Genomic DNA, 22,322 nt, shown 5'->3' on the forward strand with positions numbered 1-22,322 from the left:
CCACTTCTTATCTTCTTTGCAAAGCTAGAGACCCACTCATCATCCAATTCTCTACAACAAGTGATTCTTCCAAATTGAATCAATTAAACCTTCCACGATATTTAAAAAAAAATAATAATAAATTTCTAATTTATAGGGTTTTGGATGTTCATTTTGATTGTTGGATCTAGGATTCGTCATTGTTTGCTGTAACTAGGTTCTGAAAACTCCCTTCTACATCTTCGATCAGGTTTACCTTATTTTCTCTTTCTTCTTCTACTTCTTTATATGTGTTTCTTCTTATTTATAAATCGATTAATTTTTTTTTTATTAATTTATGTTTGGAATCTTTGATGTTTCTTTATCTTGTATTAACGGAAACTAGAGAGAAAAATTGAAGTGGTTGGAAAAAGATTTTTCAATTTCACGTGTTTACAATATTGAAAATTTTTAATGGTTAGGAAAAAAATAAAAAGAAAAAAACAAACAAAAACAAAACTTTTGGTTTTTTTTTTTCCCCTTTGTTTATTATTATCGGCGTCTTCCTTTCCTAGTTAAAGCTATGGATTCTGCCGTCTCGCAGAAAATCTGCTGCATTTCCGGCTCATTTTGGAACTTTAGCATGGGCCACAGTGAAGATCTCTTCATATCATTGCTATTTAACAGTAAACAAACCATTAAGCACCCAGAAACCAACATTGATTAATTTTTTTATTCCAGCTGCTATTGATCTATATCGACTCATTTGAATTTTTTTATTTCCTCTTTGAAAATAGGAAAAACATTTGCTAGCTTTGAGAATTTAAATATTATAATAAATAATTTTTTTTTAAAAATATAATTTTATAACTACTTAAGCATGACAAATTATTCAAATTTTTAATAAAAATAATAATTGAATATTTGTGCATTAGGGTTATACGATTTTTTATGGTAATTTTTTATTTATTGAGTATATATATATTTTTAGTCTTATTATTTAATAACAAAAAACCTCTCAAATTTTATTTTTTTAAAATAAAAGTAAAAATAAAAAATATTTTAAATTATATGTAAGGATATTATTGTAAATTTATTTCTTTTTCATTTCCATTCCTATTATTATCAAACATTGAAATGGAAACAAATAATTATTCCAATCTTGCGTTCCTAAGTTCATCCAAATGCTAGAAATGGAATCATCAAATTTATTCCATTCCACTAAGAAATAGGAAAGAAAATAAAACAAGGGTGGAATGTTGTTTCCTTTGGAATAAAACAAGTCCCAGGACATGGGGAATTCAGTGCCCAGAAAACTGGAATCAGATCAGACACAGGCAAGTTATGGGAATTTTCTCCACAGAGATCAATGGCAACAAGGGTGATCTACCAAACTGTTTGCAAAGGAGAGATTAAGCGAATGAAACAGGCTCTTTTCTCTATTATGCATTTGGTGTTCAGATATATGTGTTACAAATCAAAATTGTTAAAAGTGCTGGAATAAAGGTAAGTTATAAAGCTCTCTAAGCAATGAAAAAGTACACCTAACCAGGATTCTGCAATTCTACACTGTGTTTCATGTAACTTTCGAATGGGTACGCGAAACCCCTCTCTAAACCATTCCCTGATGCACCAACTGTAGAATCAAGCAACAAAAAACACAGTTTCAGGACAAAGAAATCAGACCCTGAATAACACTTACTACAAGAGTGATCATACACAAGTTGTACCTCAAAGAACTGATCTGGGAGAGGATAATTAAAAGGAGAATGCAGTAAGAATTGGTGAAGTCAGGCCCAGATGTTAGCATGCCTTCCTGGAAGCTTCCTTGGGGAACTGCCACATTTGAGGGGCAATAGAAAGTGAAATCAACAGGTCTACACTCATCAGTATGGAATGACATATGGCAGAGCAGATACATCAGCAGATTTTATTGGCAATGCCTCAGCCCACACCTGCATTGTTCCATCAAACCCCAACGAACCCACTTCCATCTTCTTTGACTGAAGATTTTTGCTGCTAAATAGCCATTCCTGATCATCAAAATTGGAACATTCCTCTATTTTAGGTACAGAAAGTATCTGGCTCAGATACTTGGAATCCGGATGTGGCTGTTTGGCAGATGCTTCACATTTCTCACTAGTTTGTACAGTAGTAGATGAAGAGCTCATTGAGGCTGAGTTGGAATGTTGAGTTTCTGCCAAAGCATTAATCTTGTGCTCCTCGATATCAGCCTTATGATTGAATGGCAACACCTGCTTCTCAGGTGCAAATTGGGTAATTATTTGGCTTGGATCTGATTTCCATCCATTTTCTACAACTGGATGGGAAGAAGCGATGGGTCTTGGCAACTTATTAGGCTGCATGCGATTTTCTACAAAAAAGTTGACACAAGTACAAAAAAGAATTAGCTGACAAGGAGATAAATAAGTACAGACCAAAACTTATCTCATAACACATCCCCACCACCCCAAAAAGCCAAATGTAGAACTAAATCAGGAACCAGATGCAGTAAGTAGCATGAAAAGCAATGACAGTGAGAAGCAGTCATCTTCAAAAGTTAAAAATTAAGCAACAAAAAAACAGTAGCCTTGAGTGGTGATACGTTCTGGTCCATGAAAGTATAACAATGTCTCTAATACCATCCAGGGTGGCAAAGAAACATCTCAGTTTATGCTTCCTGCCACTGGATGGAGAAAGAGGTCTGAAGGATGTTCTTTACAATAAACAAAAGAACTCACCATGAAAAAGTCCATTTGTCTCATGCTCCTTTCTCTTGCCAAGATTTCCTGAGGTAGCAAAACTCTTGCTGTTGCCCTTCAAAAGGGTTTCTGATTTAATATTTTGAGTATCTATGGAGGCTTGGTCGCTTCCTTTTAATTTGGTCTGCTTTGTATCTGGTTCCCTTTTTCCCTTCATTTTCTCCTTCTTTTCCTTCTTATTCCTATGCTTATCCTTTGATTTACTTTTCTTTTCTCGATCTTTATCCTTTTTCTTATCGCCTCTACTATGACTTCCATTGTGTTCATTATTTTCTTTCACCTTCACCTGCTTCTCCACATCCTTCTTCTCAACCTGCATTCCTTCAATTCTTCTTTGATCCATCCAAGCAGGGGTATGTACAGTTGCAGATTCAGGACCTTTTGCCTCAACTTTATTTTCTTGTCCATTGGCCTTCCTGGCATCATCTTTGTCTTTAGTCTTACTTTTTTCCTCCGCCCAATTGCCAATAATGCTCTGTCCAGTTCTTCTTTGATCCATCCAAGGTGAGTTATGGACAGTTGCATTTTCAGGACCTCTTGCCTCAACTTTGTTTCCTTGTCCATTGGCCTTCCCAGCATCATTTTTGTCTTTAGACTTCCTTTCTTCCTCAGCCCAATTGCCAATATTGCTCTGTGCAACTCTTCTTTGATCCATCCAACCATAGTTATGGACAGTTGCATTTTCGGAAACTCTTGCCTGAACTTTGTTTCCTTGTCCATTGGCCTTCCCAGCATCATTTTTGTCATTAGTCTTCCTTTTTTCCTCAGACCAAGTGCCAATATAGCCCTGTTCAATTCTTTGTCGATCCATCCAACCAGAGTTATGGGCGGCTGCATTTTCAGGATTTCTTGCCTCAACCTTATTTCCTTGTCCATTGGCCTTTCCAGTGTCATTTTTGTCTTTAGACTTCCTTTTTTTCTCAGCCGAATTGCCAATATTGCTCTCCACCATACTTCCCTCCAATTCAGGTCTTCCCTTATCTGTAAGGGTAACCTTCTGAACCATCGGACTTCCAATAATTTTATCTTTATCTCCGAGTCTCCGGCCCAACTCCTGCACAATTTTAGAATTACTGATCTCAACACCTGGCAAGTTGTTTGGATGAGGCTTCTCCCCATTGTAGCTTGCTGGTTTCCCTTCAATTCTCTTCTCATCTGAGGTCCTGTTTTTTCTCTATCTCTATTCCTCTCTTTCTTGTCTTTTTTCTTCTCTTTTCTGTCTTTCTTCTCTCTGTTTTTTTCCTTGCTTCTCTCTTCATCCTTTTTTTCTTTATCTTCTCTCCTGTCTTTGTCCTTCTTATCTTTTTGATGCCTTTTCTCTTTGCGCTTCTCCTGAAAAATGAATTTCCAACCAGGAGGCAAAATAAATAAATAGGAGAGAATAGAATAAAAATCTGACTATTGATGTAAAATAAATTAAATTTGACAGAAGTCAACAAATTATGATAGAAAACTAACTAAATGATAAGAGGTTCACATGGCCAAGAAAAAGAGCAGCATTCAAACGAAAGGGGGAATCAGAGTCAGATAGTGGATGCAAACTACAATATTTATAATGACCATAAAAATGGATCATCTCTGCTCAGACTTTACCCTTTTGATTAATTCATTGCCAAATTAATGTGCCATTATAATTTCATTTCTTTTTTGAGCACTCCACAAAATAGTATAAATGATGATGGAGAAGTATTAAAAAAAATTATAACCACATTCTTCTAGTGTCAGGTGTTAGGATCCAAATTTAAAGTGCCAAGATTGTTAGAACACGGTGAGGTCTTCAGAATTTTTGAAACTTATACGTCATTGGTCTATATTGTGTTAAACAAGCTAGATGAGGAAAGAATATAGAAATGGACAGCATAATTGAACAGTATACTTGAGAAATGAAAGCTTAGTTTAAATACTTGCTTAACCCTAAATGCATTTAAAAATACTTTCCAAAGATTTCTCTTGAGAAATTTGGAAATTTGATTTTAGAAAATTAACATAATTATATGCACCACATGTTTTACATCATATGTATTATTGTAAATATAGAAAAAAAGATACTTATTCATGATATATAAGATCCATATAACCGATACATATTGTAAAATACCAATAACTATCTTAGAAAATGAGGAATGATATAGTTGCATGTCCAATTCTCCAGCTTCACCGCAAGTTCAACTACAATTGATGTGCTATATTAAATTAATCTTAACTACATAAAACAGTAGAGCATAAAGATTCGATTTTCAGTTTTATTTCCAACTTCATCCAACCTGATAGGACCAGTTTTATACATGCAATCTAAGGCACCCAAATCCTTCTATTTCACCCAACGTACTAGTGTCCACACAACATGACATGATTTTGATTATGGGATCCTTGTCGGACACTCCTATTCTACTTTGGGTATGGCTGTTTGAATTTTTCATTAATATCTTTTTTTTCTTTCAACTTTCTTAGTAATAATTACATTCAAGGAAAAAAAAAAAAGTTACCTGAACAGTGAATTTTGGTAAAAATATTTAGGGATAAGAGGGATAAAAAGGGATGGAGGGACAGGATGAGAGCTTTTAAAAAGGATATTTTCACTTTCAAATTATTTTTAATTGATTTTTCTTTTCTTACGTCGTATGCTAAACTATGCCCATTTTTTGGATCCTTTTTATCTGAGTCTATGTATCCTAAAATTTGAGTTGTGAAAGACTAGATACCTAAACACATACCCGCATCCAACATTCATACCCAAACCCATGGAACATAGCAAGCAACTCCACAAAATCAACAATTGAACACAATCCCGGCTATGACTTAGATGAAACATACGTGTTAAAGAAAAGGCTACTTAAGCATCAAGTATTTCACATCTCAAGCAAGCAAACTTTCAAATCCATAAGGGTAGTTCTAAGAAGCAATCAGTTACCTCCAATCCTACAAAGAATCTGTCTAACCAAAGAATATATCTCTATGGAAAAAGTTCAGATAACTCTCATGCAACGAACTATTACAAACCACTTAATAATAGCATTACCAAGACAGGGGCCACATCGGTTTATAGAACTAAAAATCAACTATTCTAGAATAAGATGTTACCAAGGAATTATTAAGCAAATTTCAATCATTATAAATATATTTGAGCTTAAGAATACAGAATCAAATTTCAAGTTTCAGATTTTATCATGACCAGATAAGAGCATCATTCTTGTGCATTTTTTTACAAAATTTAACAAGAGCTTCAAGCGGGATTTCACATCATCAAAAATTTTCAGTAACAGCAAAGCATTAGCCGAATTGATTGGATATCACAGAACTTTCTGTTAACTTCATTCTCATAAGGTTTCCATTCATTCAGGAAAGCAGCTCAGGTAAGGCAAGTTAGCAAACACCAGGATGACCTTCTAAAAAGGAAAATAGGTTATGTGCCATAAATAAACTAAACATTTAACTTCACAAACTTACCCTTCATTAAAAATAATCAAGTGTTAAAGCAAAGGTAAGTCTGAAAGAGTAGACAAATAAATCGAAGGGTTAGTTTTCAAAGCCTACAACTAAGATAAGGATGGTCAACTGCACAAGTCAACTAAAATATGCTTAATTAAGCTCAGTATAAAATCAGAGAGTATCACACACGACTTGTGTATTGTTAGTTATAACATGTGAACATTCTGATATGTTATATCCTCTACGTTTCCAAAGTCAGTGACATCATTCATGTCCACAAATTTTTTGAAATTTAGTTATGATGCAAGATACATCATGATATACTTAAATAAATCCATCTACATATATAACTGGATTTCTTATATATAAACATTTTTCATAAATAGCACATGGCTTCACTTGTGCAAGATATATCTTGCATTTCACCTTTTAGTACTCCTCATGTCTAATTTAGGAGACAATCTTCTCAAAGTATAGACTATTACAAAGTAAGACATATTCTTTTATTGTTAAGAGAAATTCCATCATGAAGAATTTAGAAATAAGTTAAAATAAATTTGTAATTTCTTTGCCCTGGAACTTTGTTGACATAAAAACCTCTTCCAAAAATATCATGGATCTAGTACCTATGCTTTGTGGACATGGTCATGAATGCCACATAACACAAGGTGGACAGAGACCCCACTCAAAATTTAGACACCAGTGACACAACCATATATTTGTTCACATGAGAATTTATTACATCAAACATTTATAGCTATCCTCCTCTGCAGTTTGCAAGTGACCAGAAGAGTCTTGAGAGAATAGATTAGCCACACAAGCAACAGTTTCAAAATAAGTTTCACAACAGAGGGACATAATTCACTTGTATGAACATTTCAAGCATAAATACAGGTGGACTCCATCAGATGTTGAGCATTGTCAATCCTAAGTTCCATTTTCTAAATTTTAGTAAGCGTCACCAACTGTTGGCTGGAAGTTTCATATATCATAGGGTAACATAGATCGACTATGTATTTAATAATAAATAAAGATAAATACAAAAAAAAAAAATCATTTAACATACTTAGCATACTTAGCATACTTAGCATTTTACTAAAGTTTCCAATACATTATTACAAACATTTAATGCTGTTAATTCATAAACTTTACAATAAAAAACCATGCATGGAACAATTGATATGAACACCAACCCATTGTCACCACCCAGAAAAAATTAGTAAACAATATGATACATGAATTTAAGTATGCATGCCCTGTGAAAGCATGAGTTAAGGTAAAAAAAAATTCATCTCAACTCATATCTAAGAACAGACAAAGACTAATAACTGAGATGGTCAATTCGTCAAACAAACTGTATAACATAGCCAATCCAACCAGAGTACTTTAGTCATTTTGAAATATCCATGCAAGGAACAAACAAACCCACTAAACGGTACCACAGAATCGATATTCTATATTGGGCAATATGTCTTTGTCTTTCTAAATTGGACATGCCGGTCAGCAATGTGTCATGCAGAATGCATGTTAGACATATCCCATCACCATGCCACGTTGAGCTACACATTTTAAAGTGTACAAGTAATGTGTATCTTGATAAAGGACCATGTGCTACTCTCACCAGTGCTCATGCAGTATGCAACTGGAAGTGACATAAACATTATTCAACCAGAACATGAGGTATATATTTGTAACAAAACTCCTCCCAGATCAAATGTTAAGGATCTCTATTGATTACTTTATAACCATCATCTTTCTCAATTGGCATTATTTCACATTAATCCTTTGCTCCATTTTCCACCATGTTATTTGAGTTTTCAACAAATCCATAAAATTTCAGAAGATAGGTTCTGTTCACAACTAAAAGATGTTCTCTCTAAACTAGTCTCCTTCAACATCGACTCAATATGCCTACATACTCTAATAGACTCCTCAAACAAGCATAAAATTTTCTAATTCTTTCCACAGTTCCACAAAACCTTCTTGCCTCTGGTAACCCTTTGAAATTAACCCATGGGCAGATAAGTAAATCATACAATTCATTATAAATAAGAATGAAGAAAGACCAGATGAGCAACATCAACAAAAGCAAACATAACTGAAGCTAATAATGAAAGTTAATTATCAAGACAGTATATATAGTAAACCTTGGTTAGTAAGTCTGTATCATCACTTCTTGTCTTCTTTTCATATCCTGGAGGAGGAAACGGAAAGCAGCGAGACATTGCATGTGATCCCAGAATTCGCAAAGTGCGCTCCTACCAACCAAAAAGCTTCTCCTAGTCTCCAGTGGTGCCGTTCCAAGACAGGAACAGACCAGAAGCTGCACTCTCGTCCATGCACCATGTCCCTGCACTCATTTCCAGCTCGGGTGTCACTCCATGACCCCCTCACAGCACCACTATTATTATACCAAAAATGTCTGAAGCTGAGAACCAAATCCTCCCCTCAGCCAATCCAATTTCAGAAACTGCAAAATTCCACACATCCACAAGCATCAAATGACCAACTCTAATGTAACCAACACTACGTCAACCCGGATGGTTTCCCGATAAATGAGGAAGGTCCACAGCAATCTGATCCTTTGTAACGCCTAATAGGCTGAAAAGGAACCAGCACCTGCTCATTAGCAAAAACCAACATCAGGAACATTTCCTGATGATAAAGATCAACAACTCACGCAACAAATGCAACAAACACCTCAACCTTGAAATGCAAAAAACTCTCTCAATTCCCCATCACCGCCTACTGCTAAAAAGCAAATTCTTCCGATCTTCAAACCAAAATTTCAGCAACCCCTTGTGCAGAATGAGTTTCTAGTGATCAGAAAGCAACCCAACTCAACCCAAAACCTCTAAGTCCAAAGAAATCCAAAATTAGCAATACAAATTGCAAGAGCTATCAATGTTTCACACTACCAGAAAGAAGACTGAAGACCTCCAAGAATCCAATAATGCTCAGTGTATCTACAATCTGTGCTGTCCCAGTGATAACCCTAATAGTTTTTATATAAATATAAAACCCACAAAATTAGGGTTGATTCTAGTGGGTGATCTGAACAAACCCTAGAAAAATAAACCCAACAAATATATATGTATATATATGGTCACAACCAAAAAATTAAAAAAAAAAAAAAAAAAAAAACCCAATCCCAATTCTTCACACCCGCAAACAAAAGATTAAAAACAGAACCAAGAAATGGAAAAAATAAAAAAAAAAATACAAAAAAACTTTGAAAAACAAACCCCAAGTGGGATGTCTTCTGAGAGAAAAAAAAGAAAATAGAGAAAATTAATTGGGATTTTACTTTACTGTTGGGCAAAGAGCAGGCATTGTAGGAGGAGAAAGAGAAGATCTCAAAGCAAAATCAAGGAAATTGATAGAAAGAAAAAGGGAAAGATTTTTTTTTTCCTGAAAAGAAAAAGAAAAACGCTCTCCTGAGGTCTACCTCTTCCTTTCTCTTCTCTCAATGCATAATATATGGGTTTCTATTTGTTTGTGTGTTCTTGAATCTCAATTCTTTGATATGGTATGTGGGTTTTGGTTTTCCCAGAAGGGACTGCCTCACCTCTCCTCAGAAAGACAAAAAAAAGGGAGAAGGAAGAGGAAAGAAATTGACGAGAGGGACAGACAAGGACTATTTATAGAGAGAGTGTAAAATGGTAGGATGGCTGTCATTTGACCTCCATATCTTGGGTTCCCAATGAGGTAATTATCCGGCACACGTGTTACCTTTCTTGCCATTTTGCCTACCAAATCTATTTATCAAATGAATTAATCACACTACATAATATTTGAAATCTTCGGCCAATAAGGGTTAAACCATTTTTTCTACAAATCCTATCTCTTAATCCAATTAACCACAGTATATAACTTAAGTCTTTTGAAATCTTTAACCAACCAACACTTGATACGTTTGACCTTTTAAGGATTTTAATACTCTCAACTTCACCTCTAAAATTTCAATATGAATCTTTTTTGGACATAGACAAAAAAGACTCTGATACCTCACATTAAACAAGAGATTTTTTTTTTTTTTTTGAAGTTATATATTGCATAAAGATGATTATGATATCTCATATATATATATATATATATATATATATATATATATATATATATATATATATATATATATATATATATATATATATATATAAATAAAGAAATCATGACATTATCTATATGTATGAACTCTTCTTAATCATATAACCATATTTTAAAGTTGTAAGGACTTTTTTAATCTAAAATATATCAAAGTCAATCTTCAATTTTAGTGTAAAAGTTCTTATAAAATACAATGAGGAAATTATGTCTATATGCAAATTAATTATGATATCTTATGTTAAATAGGGGGAAAATTCTTAACACTATATGTGTGTAAATTCTTTTTAACCACATAGAAATGTTTTAAAGTTATGAAGGGTCCAAGGAGCTTAAAGCAAACAATATCTAAAAAATTGAGAGCTTGACATTATAAAATCCCATATACATTGTATTTGAGTTTGCACTAAAACTCACATTATGGGTTCTAATCCATTTTAATTAAAGTATTGCATATATATTTTGGATCAAGAGCAAAACAATAGCACTTCTTTTCTCAAAATTATCAAAAGGAACATGGAGTGACATTGTTTAGGAAATTTGGATTTATGCTTGGATCTATCATGCCTTCATATTTTTTGGGAAAGTTAGGACATGTAGATTTTTTCTTCTACTCTTAGAAAATGGTTGTAAGATTTTTCCTTATATTCTTAGTATATTTACAAGGCAAATTATTGGACTTTCGATATAAGGAGGAAAAATAGGTAAGAAATTAGAGGTCAAGGGACCCTCGTCTTTTTAAGTTTTAATCTCATTGAGTGACTTATAACACTCTAGCATTGTAAATTAAACATAGAACCAGTAAATTTCTAACACCTTTGAGCTAATTTGTGGGATAAATTATTAAATTTTGAATACAAGGAGATAAAGTTCTCAAGGCATTAAATGTCATAAAGTTAAATTGTATTTAACTCAAATATAAATAAAATATTCTTAATTCAGCTTAAAATAAAACTAGTACAATGACCTTAGTATTTCTAAACATTAACTTATGATTATTGGTTTTTTGTTTTTTGTTTTTTTTTTTTTATCAGTTCTTTTTGCTATTAGGAGACATATGTAGTGTCATACTCAAGGTTCAAAATGTCATGAAATATCATGATATTTCGGATAGTAGAGTCCCTGGCGTGATATTTCATATCAAAAGTTTGATGGATTGAAAAGTGAAAAAAAATGATAGAAATTGATGAAATGTCTTGATATATCAATGATTATGATAAAATAAGAAATTAATTACCAAGGAATCTACATATAGTAGAAACTTAGTGAAATTTCATCGATATTCCGATAATTTTTCAATTGCTTCACCTTTCTCTCTTGTCCAATCAGTGGCTAGATAAAACCCAAGCTAATCCAACGCCTAGAATTACATATGTGTTTTTGAAAAGGCCTTCAACAATTAGATTTTTTTTTATCAAGGGTAAAAAAAAAAACAAAAAAAATCTTGAGCCATATTTCAATCAAACTTTGATCAAACAGTTAGAAATTAATTACAACGGTTATTTGACCATCCAATGACTAGTTTCATAATTTTTTCCCTATAAATACCCAAATCTCATTCCATTTCATACACAAGTGAATTGAAAGCTTTTTGATATTGTATTGCTCCAATCTTTATTTGTGATTTCTCTTAAAAATTTTTAATTTTGGGAATTTGGTATTGGAGTTATGGATTGAATCCACATCAAGGCTAATTAAAGTATGTTATAGTAAATTGTATTTATATATATATATATATATATATATATATATAGTTCAATTTTATTTTTAATTAGTAATATTATATTATGAAGCATGCATATAGTTTAATTGATATTACCTAATTAATATGTTTAAATCAACTAGTGATTCATGTAATTAATATCATATATATGCATAATCCAATTTTAAATTTAACTTCAATTAGTAATATTACTTATAAGCTTTAAGAATAATCATAAATTAACTTAGATGTTTAAATTTAATAATTGAAAATTGGTTTTTAGTTTCATATTGATGTTAATTTGTAGTGATTTGTGTAATTAATATCATATATATGCATAATCAATTTTAATTTTAATTTCAATTATTAATGTTACTTATAAACTTTAAGAATAATCATAAATTGACGTAGATGTTCAATTTTAATAATTGTAAATTAGTTTCATATTGAAGTTAAATTATAGTGCTTGTCTATTCAATATCATATATATGTATAATCCAATTTTAATTTCAGTTTCAATTTCAAATAGTAATGTTACTCATAAAGTTAATGAATAATAATAAATTAACTTAGATGTTTAATTTTAATAATTATAAATTAGTTTCATATTGAAATTAAAATTTAGTGTTTGTCTATTCAATATCATATATATGCATAATTCAATTTTAATTTTAATTTCAATTAGTAATATTACTTATAAAGTTTGTCTATTCAAATATTATATATTTGCATAGTTTAATTTGTTACTTTAAATTTAATATTAGTTTCGTATTCAATTTAAAATACAAGTACAGAGAATGACTAGTAGAAGTGGAAGTGGTATAGTGGGTCGAGATCTTGCTTGAAAGCATTGTACACTTGTGGATGGGAATAGAAATAATGTAACATGTAACTACTGTGGTATGATCATAAAAAACGAAGACATCACTTGATTTAAATTTCACCTATCACATACAAATTCTAATTCAAATACCAAAAAGTGTGTAGAATGATTGAAACAAGAGATAAAAGAGCTCCTACATAAAAAAAAATAGAAAAAAAAAAAAACCAAAGAGAAGAAAGTTGTAGATATAGAAGACATGAGTTGAATTGTGGGACACAATGGGAAGAAGGCATAGACATGTAATCGATGAGGATGATGATGACGACGACGTGTACATGTGTCTGACTGACATGCACCTTGATGAGTAGGATGCTTATCAAGTGACAGTTCAAGCATCAAAAGCTAGTGAATGGAATTGACAACAAGAAAAAGCTTTTGTGAGAAGTAAATGAAAAATAAGCGAGTCTTCACATTCAAGTGATGCACCAAGACATATGCAAAGATCGCAAAGTGTTCAACATTTGAATCCATCACAACTTATTGCACCTTCATTATACAAATCTTCAACAGTGAGATAAAAATGCGTTAAAGATTTATTCAAAGAGGGTGCCATCAAAGAAACCATGGGGCTGTTAATCAATAAGTTCTTTATTTATGAGAGTGTTATGCCCCATAAAGCAGACCCTTACCACTTTAAGAACATGATTGTTGGTGCATAACAAGTAGGTAATTACTATATCTTTACAAGTCTTATATGTTTTAACAATATCATTATTATTTCCAAAATATAATTACAAACAATAGTCTTACATGCTTTAATTATATATGGATTGTAGGTATGAGTATAAAATTGCCATCTTTATATGAAATCAAACATAAATACTTGGATATAGAGTACAAGGAAATGGAATCTTATGTCAACATTCAAATAGAAAAGTGAAAGACTTATAGATGCAAAATTATGTTTGATGGGTAGACTGGGTCCATGAAATTAAATATGTATTAAAAAAGCATCACAATCTTTCTCAAATATGTGGATGTGTCAAACAGTGTAAAGGACAACAAATACACATATGGTTTGTTGAAGTCGGTGATCAATGAAGTTAGCTAAGCGAATATGGTGCAAGTAGTTATGGATAATGGGTTGACATTTGTGAAAAAGGAGAAGTTGTTGAAGAAAAAGTACAATTTATATTAGACTTTGTGTGCAAAAGATTACATTGGCTTAATGTTTGAATACATCGATAAAAAACCCAATATTGTAGATGTGATTATGAAGGCTCAAAATATATCCAATTTCATCTACAACCATGGTTGATTGCTTGTGTAGATGTGAAAGATGTGTGGCGGAGACTTAATTTGCCTAGAGCAATAAGATTTGCAACCAATTATATTACTCTTGATAGTCTTCTGAAAAAGAGGGTTGATTTGAAGAAAGTGTTTATCAATGATGAATGAATACAACACAGGTTAAATGACACAACAATTATCCAAGAGGTTGAAAAACTGATGTTTGACCATTCATATTGAGAGAAAGTAGCAAAGCTAGTGTCAATCTATGAGACATTATACACAGTTCTTTGCATCGTGGATTCAAAAGTTGTTCTCACAATGCTATTTGTGTACAAGTTAATCTGAGTGATGAAAGAGAACCTCATTTGGCTACATGCTAGAGAATGAGAGTTACAAATCATTAAAGATTGTTGGGATAAAATACTTAAACATCCACTTCATGTAGTAGGTAACTAAGTACTATCCATCTTTAAAAGTTGTTGTCAATCATTTAATAATATTAATTTTCTTCATAACATACTAATTTTACTTAACTATTGTAGCATACTTTCTCAATCCAAGGTTTCAACATAGACTTGGAGTTGGTAGCGATCCTAATTTACTTCAAGTTTTCCATGACGTTTTTACCAAACTAGATCCTACGGCTGAAGACCTTTATCAATTTGGAAATGACGTAAATTAATAGGGTTATAATACAAATTCATTCATTCAATTTCATGTAGTTAATATTTTATTTTGAATTATTCAATATGTAGCTTATATTCTTATGAGATGCAAAAAGAGGATTCAATGATTGAGCAACCATATTCAGTTTAGAAATGGTTCCCAATGAGTATTGTTTGTGAATAGAAAATATATTTCATTATCATAGTATTTTAGATTTCCAACATAAGTATGCATATAATTTTTTTGGTTGCGGCTAAATGGTGGTTCATGTATGGAAACCACACTCCTACATTGAGGAAGTTGGCCATCAAGGTTCTATCGCAAACCACATCATCTTTATCTTATGAGTGAAATTGGAACACATTCATTCTAATCTACAAAAAACAAAGAAAATTAGTTTGCTTATCCCAAGTTTCAATAGTTAATTTTTTTTTTGTTATTATAGCATTAATTAAAGATACGTGATATGAATGAAGAGTATGAGAAATTTATGGAGAAAGATTACCTCGATATACTTGACATTTTAGTTAGGATTGGTAAAAAATGGGAAAATCAATTGTTCTAATGAGTTAAGCCTCTACACTTAGATGATGAAGACGAAAATCTTGACCCATGAATTGCCACACATTCCCGAGAATCAGGTATTGATGTTGAGCGGATGTTGTCCGAAAAAGTTCAGATTAACATTTTCAACAAAGACATGAGAGATTCATTTTAGCAAGTAGGAACTTCTTAGTTGATAATAACTTCTCAACACTCCTTTGACACCACAAGTACTGATAAAAGTAGAAGAACTATTAGTGTTGGTACTTTTACATACCAAAGTGAACTCCATTGAGCCTATTTACTTATGAAAATAATTTCAAGCATTGTACAAAAGATGAAGACCATGACTTTAGAATAGCTTGTCCAAGTGTTGGAGAGTCGTACCAAAGAAGATAAGGAAAGATGATGTCATACAATAATGACTCATTTTTTGCCATTTTTGAGTCAATGAATGTAAGGACTCAATTCAATGACTAGTCAAATGAAGCTAACATTTATCCTTCTTATATAATGGCATTGTTAGGTTATGGTCAACCTTTTCCACATTCTTCAATAGGTTCAAGTTTGACCAATGAAGAGTATGGTATGTTAACGATCCTCTTTTTACACAAATGTCATACTACATTCCATATCAGATGCAAGAAGGATTTCAAACGAGCACATGGGAGAGACAAAGGTTTCCCATCCATGGAGAGGTTGTGGGTAGGACTCAAGAAATTTATGCATGACATATTTTTACTTATAATTAGTCTTATCGAAACTCCATGTTTTGGTATGAATATTATCTTCAACAATTTGGAATCCCTTCATCTAACAATGCGATGAAACCACATCAATCTTCATTTTGGTACTAAATGACTATTGTAATGTAATATGTATAAATTATTGTCATTGAATAAAATCAATATTTCTTATCCTAATTCTAAGCGTGCACTTTCAAAATTCATATTTCTTTGCCTTAAAATCAAAGCAACGATCTATCCGTGTTTAGTGATATTTTCACCATTGACCATACCTATGTCAACTACACTTACAAAATAACTTTAACATGTGTATTCTTACTTGTTTTTATCATTTGTTTTTAAATTTTTTCTAAACATTTCCATAAATTTTGATAATTTTCATTTTATAATTTTTTTTATCAAAATATCCACTGATATTTTCGATATATCTTAATACATCTATAAAATCCAACTATTGATATATGTGTGTGTGTGTGTGTGTGTGTGTGTGTGTGTGTGTGTGTGTGTGTGTGTGTGTGTGTGTGTGTTTACCAATATTTTCATCTTTGGTCATACCTCAAGTTTTGAAAACCATGACTCAACTTGATGATTTGAATGCAAATCATATGCTTTTCTCAAGCTAAAATACTCAATAAATGTAGTGAAAATATATAAATTGTCTTTTTTAACCTATACTTGAACTAGTACCTACTTTGGATTTGACCTTAAGAATTAGTGAGAAATTGTGCAGAAGTAGAAGGATTTAATGGCTTATATTGTGTAAGAATATTTGGATTACTCCATTCATGGTCCTAGATTTGTAGGGTGCATGTAAAAAATAATATCTTAGGCTTCTGTGAATCTATACAATAGAAGCATAATACATATTAAAACTTAGATCTAGAGATTTGGCAGTGATACCTATGATTTAGATGTCTTCACACTCCTCCAACTAACAGCCCTACCACCTAAAGTGAACACAAAACCAGAGGTAATAGACTGAAAATTTGAGTCAGTATACCCTACAGGTCACAACTCATCACAATGATACACTAGCATATAATCTCTCGTTCTTCGAAGATACTTGAGTATATGCTTGACTGCCATCTAATGCTCTATGCTTGGATTGGACTGATATCTACTCACCATCCTTATAGCAAAGCAAATATCTAGTTTAGTACATAACATTGCATACATAAGGCTACCCACTGTAGAAGCATAGGGTACCGCCTTCATGCGATATTTTTCCTTAATTTTCTTAGGACACTAATCCTGAGAAAGAGGCACTCCATGCTTGAAAGGTAGTAGACCCTTCTTAGAGTCTTGCATCACATGCTTGACCAAAAGCTTATCAATGTATGTGGCTTGAGACAATACAATATTTCTATTCTTATGATCACGAAGGATCTTTATCCTAAGAATATATTGCACGAGCCACATACATTGTGTTGCAAACTAGGTTTGCGACCTTTTCATTTCTTTGTTGGAGTCAAAGGTACCGACTTAGAAGGCACTAGGTTAAGAAGGTAAGATGAAATATCTAAGGAATACCCCCAAAAGGATATAAAAAACGATGAGAAACTCATCATAGATCTCACCATGTTCATTAGCGTTCGATTTCTTCTTTTCGTTACTCCATTTTACTATGAAGTTCCAAGTGCTCTCAACTGGGATATAATCCTATGCTCCTTGAGGAAAGAATCAAACTGAGTAGACATGTACTCTCCACTTCAATAAGATCAAAGAGTCTTGATACGTTTAACCAATTGGTTTTTCGATTTTGCCTTAAATTCAATGAATTTATCCAAGACATCGGACTTTCTATGCATAAGGTAAACATATCTGATTCGACTCATGGTAGCTTAGCTTTAAAGGCGTATCAACAAAATTTATACCTTAAATACTATTACTAAAGTAGCCAAGCTACTATAGCATAGTGGTTTTAGGATCGTTCACTGGGAAGGGTTTTCGCAAACACAAGTGATATTCAAATTAGGAAAATAGGTGATTTTCTTATGGATGTTAGTTTTAAAAGAAAATGTAAATGTTTTAGAAAAATTTAAACTAATTTAAGCTAACATTAAAGACTAAAATGAAATGGTGAAAAAACAAGTTTCTCAAAGATAGGATAGCTATGTTCTAGCTCTTATGCAAATTGGAAATCTCAGGATAGGCTCCTCGCGTTGGGGTTGCAACTATGGTGATGCTTGCTTCCCGAACCGGTATGGATTTAGCAAATCAAGTTTTAATCCTTTAAAATGGCAAAACAGATGGTAGTGAATTTCATCAATGGTTATTCACCTTAGACTTCCTTTGAATGGCTCGTAAGAGATAACTAATAGTCTAAAGCTAAAAGCTTACCAAATATTAGCAACTCAAAGTCATTCCAGGTGATAAACTCACCTTTCAATGGCCATTGAAATTGGTTCTAACGGATTAATGCAAAACTTGGAATTGAAAACCTCACCTTCCAATAGCTCGTAGGAGATAACTAATGGATAGAAATCCAAAAGCTTATCAAGTATTGGCCGTTGGAAGTTGTCCAAAGGAAATAAAAACCAAACTTTGCATTAATGAACCATTAATGAAAAACGACTACCTTACCTTCCAGGTGCGAGAAATTTCCATGGGATTGCATCCAAGCCATCACATAACATCCATACTTTGAGAAACTTAAAAGGTTTTAGCCTCTCATCCTTGGGGATTTCATCATCTAAGGATGTTTGGCTACTAAGAAAATGAGAAAGAAAAGAGAAGGAAAAACAGAGCAAGGCTCTGTACGTCGATTCTATATATTTCAATAATAATATCTATATTTCTATATATTTTCTATATTTGTTACAACAGATGCAAGGGAATATATATAGAAGAGTTTTTCCAACCTTCCTAGCTAAGAAATCTTATGATTGGTGGATTACAAGGAGAAGAATGGAAATTTATACAAAAATATCTAAAAGAAAAGATCTAAAGTGGAGTCGGCAGAAACAGAGGAAAATTCGCACCACGCATGGGCTGTGCGAATTTGGAAGGTGGTGTGCGAGTTTCGCACACCGTTCGCATGAGGAAATGTGGTGTGCGAATTTCGCACAAGCTTTGCACAAGCTCGCACAAGCTGAAGGTGTTGTGCGAATTTCGCACAAGCCTGGAGCAGTTGTCTTCCGAAGGCCATATCTTCCTCATTTCAGCTCCAAATCGTACACGGTTTGAAGCGTTGAATTCTTGACTTCCTGAGCTTTGAAATGGTATATAGCATGTAAAAATTGGACTTCGGAAAGTGCTCCAAAAGTTCAAAAGAAGACTGCAGCTGCTGTCCTCTGTTTTCCTCTTTGCTTCCCTTTGCTTCTCTTTGCTTCTCTTTGCTTCTCTCCTTTTGTTGGCTTGTCTTAATGATCCAAAAAGCTGTCAAAACACTAAAACTAGCTACAAATATGATTAGAAGTTATTGCTAGGTCCTTAACATGCCAATTGAAATAAAGATGGAGAATTACTACACAAAAGTGCTTAAAACAAAATGACTTAAAGGTGTAAAATAACACTTTTTGGGTAGTAATCAATATCCAAACCTGGAGTAATCATTCGTAACATAAAGAAATACTCATAACCTCCTCATGCATGGACATTAAAAGGCTCATTCACGTTAGTATGCACTAACTCTAAATACTTCTTGGCTCTATATCTTTTAGTAGTAAGGAGCCTTTTGGTCATTTTGCCTTCTATACAGGATTCACAAACCAGAAGATCTTTTGGAATCAAAGAAGGTAAAATTCTAGACTTAAATAGTCTTTGGATCTTATTTGGATTTATATGACCTAAGCATAAGTGCCAAAGTTGTGTTTGATTAGTGCTAGCTTTTTTTTTTTTTTTTTTTTTTTGTGAGATATGACAATTCTCATTACTTAGAGAAACAAATAATTAATTACATGATAAAGACTATCTATCAATGATCCTGAGCATATAAACGAATTATTCAACTTAATATAAACTTGTTTATTATTAAAAGGAAATGAATAATTCACTTTACATAAACTAGAAACCGAAATCAAATTCTTCCTAGACTTAGGAACATAAAGACAATTTTTTAATACTAGAAGACTATTATCAGAAAAGATAAGGGTAACATCTCCCACTGCTTACACAACAACTCTTGCTTCAAAAGCTAATTTCAAGTACATATCCTCATCATTCAACCTTCTTCTTACTTGAAATCCTTGTAATGAGTTACACACATGATTAGTGGCTCTAGAATCTATCCACTAAGAATTAATGGAATCCAACACTAAACATGATTCAACTAGAAGAGAATGATGCATACCTCACTGTCTCTTCAAAAACTTAGGGCACTCCTTCTTCCAGTGGTCTTTCTTACCACAAAGGAAACACTTGCCCTGGCCTTTACTCTTCTTCTTCTTACCCTTGCCCTTGAACTTTCCTTTCTTCTTGGTGGACTTCGTAGTGTTCTTCTTCTTCTAGTTAAAAGAACCTGAAGAACACTTCATTGCCATATGAATACCCATTTAATCCTTGAAAATCCCCTTAGTCGTCTGGAGTTCTCTCATCAATTCAAGTAAGCTCATCACCATCTTATTCATATTATAGTTGAACTTGAATTGCTTGAAAGAATACGGTAAGGTCTCTAAAACCATGTTAACCTTGGTTTCCCTATTAATCTCTGCTCCAAGGATCTCCATCTCGTTAAAGAGTCCGATCAAACAAATTATATGATCTTTGACAGGAGTTCCTTTTGATATCTTAGCATCTGTAATAGCCTTAAGAGCATTTTGCTTAGTTGGCCTTCCTTTGCCACCAAATATCTCATGGAGACTAACAAGAATATCATAAGTTGTTGGCATAGACACGTGTTGATGTTGCAGTACGTTATCCAAAGACCCATGTATGATACACGTGGTCTTCTAATCCGCTCTCTGCCAACTATGATAATTGTCTCCCTTCTTTTAAGTTGAATGTTCATTAGGAGTAGAAGGAGTAGTTTCCTGAGTTACCCACTTTAGCTTCTCAAAAGTGAGTACTATGTCCAGATTCCTTTTCCAATCCACATAGTTTGGTCCGATCAACTTATTAATAGTGAGAATGAGATTAATTGGATTATAAGACATAATATTAGTAACAAAAATAAAACTATGTATTAATTAATTAAGTATAATCAACAAGTTGGTAATTAATTTAGCAAAAATGTAGTGCTTTCAAACTACATATCTTTTTGCAGAGTATCCTAGTATCATAAGGATCAAGCCTATGTGGGGTAGGTCATGACCTTATTACTAGTTAGAGACCTTTTCAAATTGATTTTCATGTCTTAATCGTAAAGATATCTAAAGACAAGATCAACATACCTTTTAATTTGACCCATGGACTATGCAAGTAGGATTGAGTGGGGTGATTCGACCACCTCATATCCAATGTTAAGTATATAAACATTGTTCTTGAGCTATCAATGTCATCAAGTAAGGAACCCCACCGTGGGGATGGTTGCTCCTACTACAGACATATCAAGTCTTGTCTATAAGGAGAGTCCATGTCCCTTGATTCCTAGGGCCCGACCCACCATAGAGTTGGTGATGAACCTAAATCAAAATGGGCTCGATAATGGAGGTCATGGGCTTTGCTAAGGCCCCCTCCCACTTAATCTTTTGAAAAAAAAAAAATACTTTTAGTAATTTTGGTAACCACTCTTAAAATAAGTTCTCTATCATAAAATTTTCTAAATATGTTATTTACTTCTTGAATTGGGACTCCTGTGCTCAAAGAATTGCTTTCTTATTTATTATCATTGAACTATCCAAACATAATGATTTCTTCATTCTTTCTAGGTGGGAGAGGTTGGAGAACCAACTATAAGTATAGTTTTCATTCTCTCACCTAGAAAAACCAAGAAAACCTCTTAAAGTTTAATAATTGGATAGTTCTAAAGAAATAACAATAGATTTTAACAACAACTAGTTACAAGAAAAATAACATTGAAAAAAACATTGCCCATTAAAATTTATTTTCTTAAGAAAAATCCAAAAATTACTTTAATTTATTTTATTTGAAACAATATCTTGGTAAACTATCTTAATCGTGAATTATCTATCATATATTTTCCAAAAATAATTCATTTCCTTAAATTAGAATCTTGTGCTACATATGAAAGATTTTATTTCATAAAAACTTGAAAAAGTAAACTTCTTCCTTAAAATAAAAAGATTCTTAGAGATCTAAAATCTAAAAAGATTTATTTTGAAACAAAAATCTCTAAAAGTTTAACTTTGAAAAGGAAGTAGGTTCCTTATTTCTTTCCAACTTGTCTTTCCATAAAA

At 32.7% G+C, this 22,322-nt stretch overlaps 1 pseudogene; it reads right to left on the reverse strand.

Moving 5' to 3' along the window:
- Window positions 1–1,370: 1,370 nt before the first annotated feature.
- Window positions 1,371–9,757, reverse strand: LOC117928657 (annotated as a pseudogene).
- Window positions 9,758–22,322: the final 12,565 nt, after the last annotated feature.

The sequence above is a fragment of the Vitis riparia genome, chromosome 13 (assembly GCF_004353265.1).
Source record: "Vitis riparia cultivar Riparia Gloire de Montpellier isolate 1030 chromosome 13, EGFV_Vit.rip_1.0, whole genome shotgun sequence".
NCBI lineage: Eukaryota > Viridiplantae > Streptophyta > Magnoliopsida > Vitales > Vitaceae > Vitis > Vitis riparia.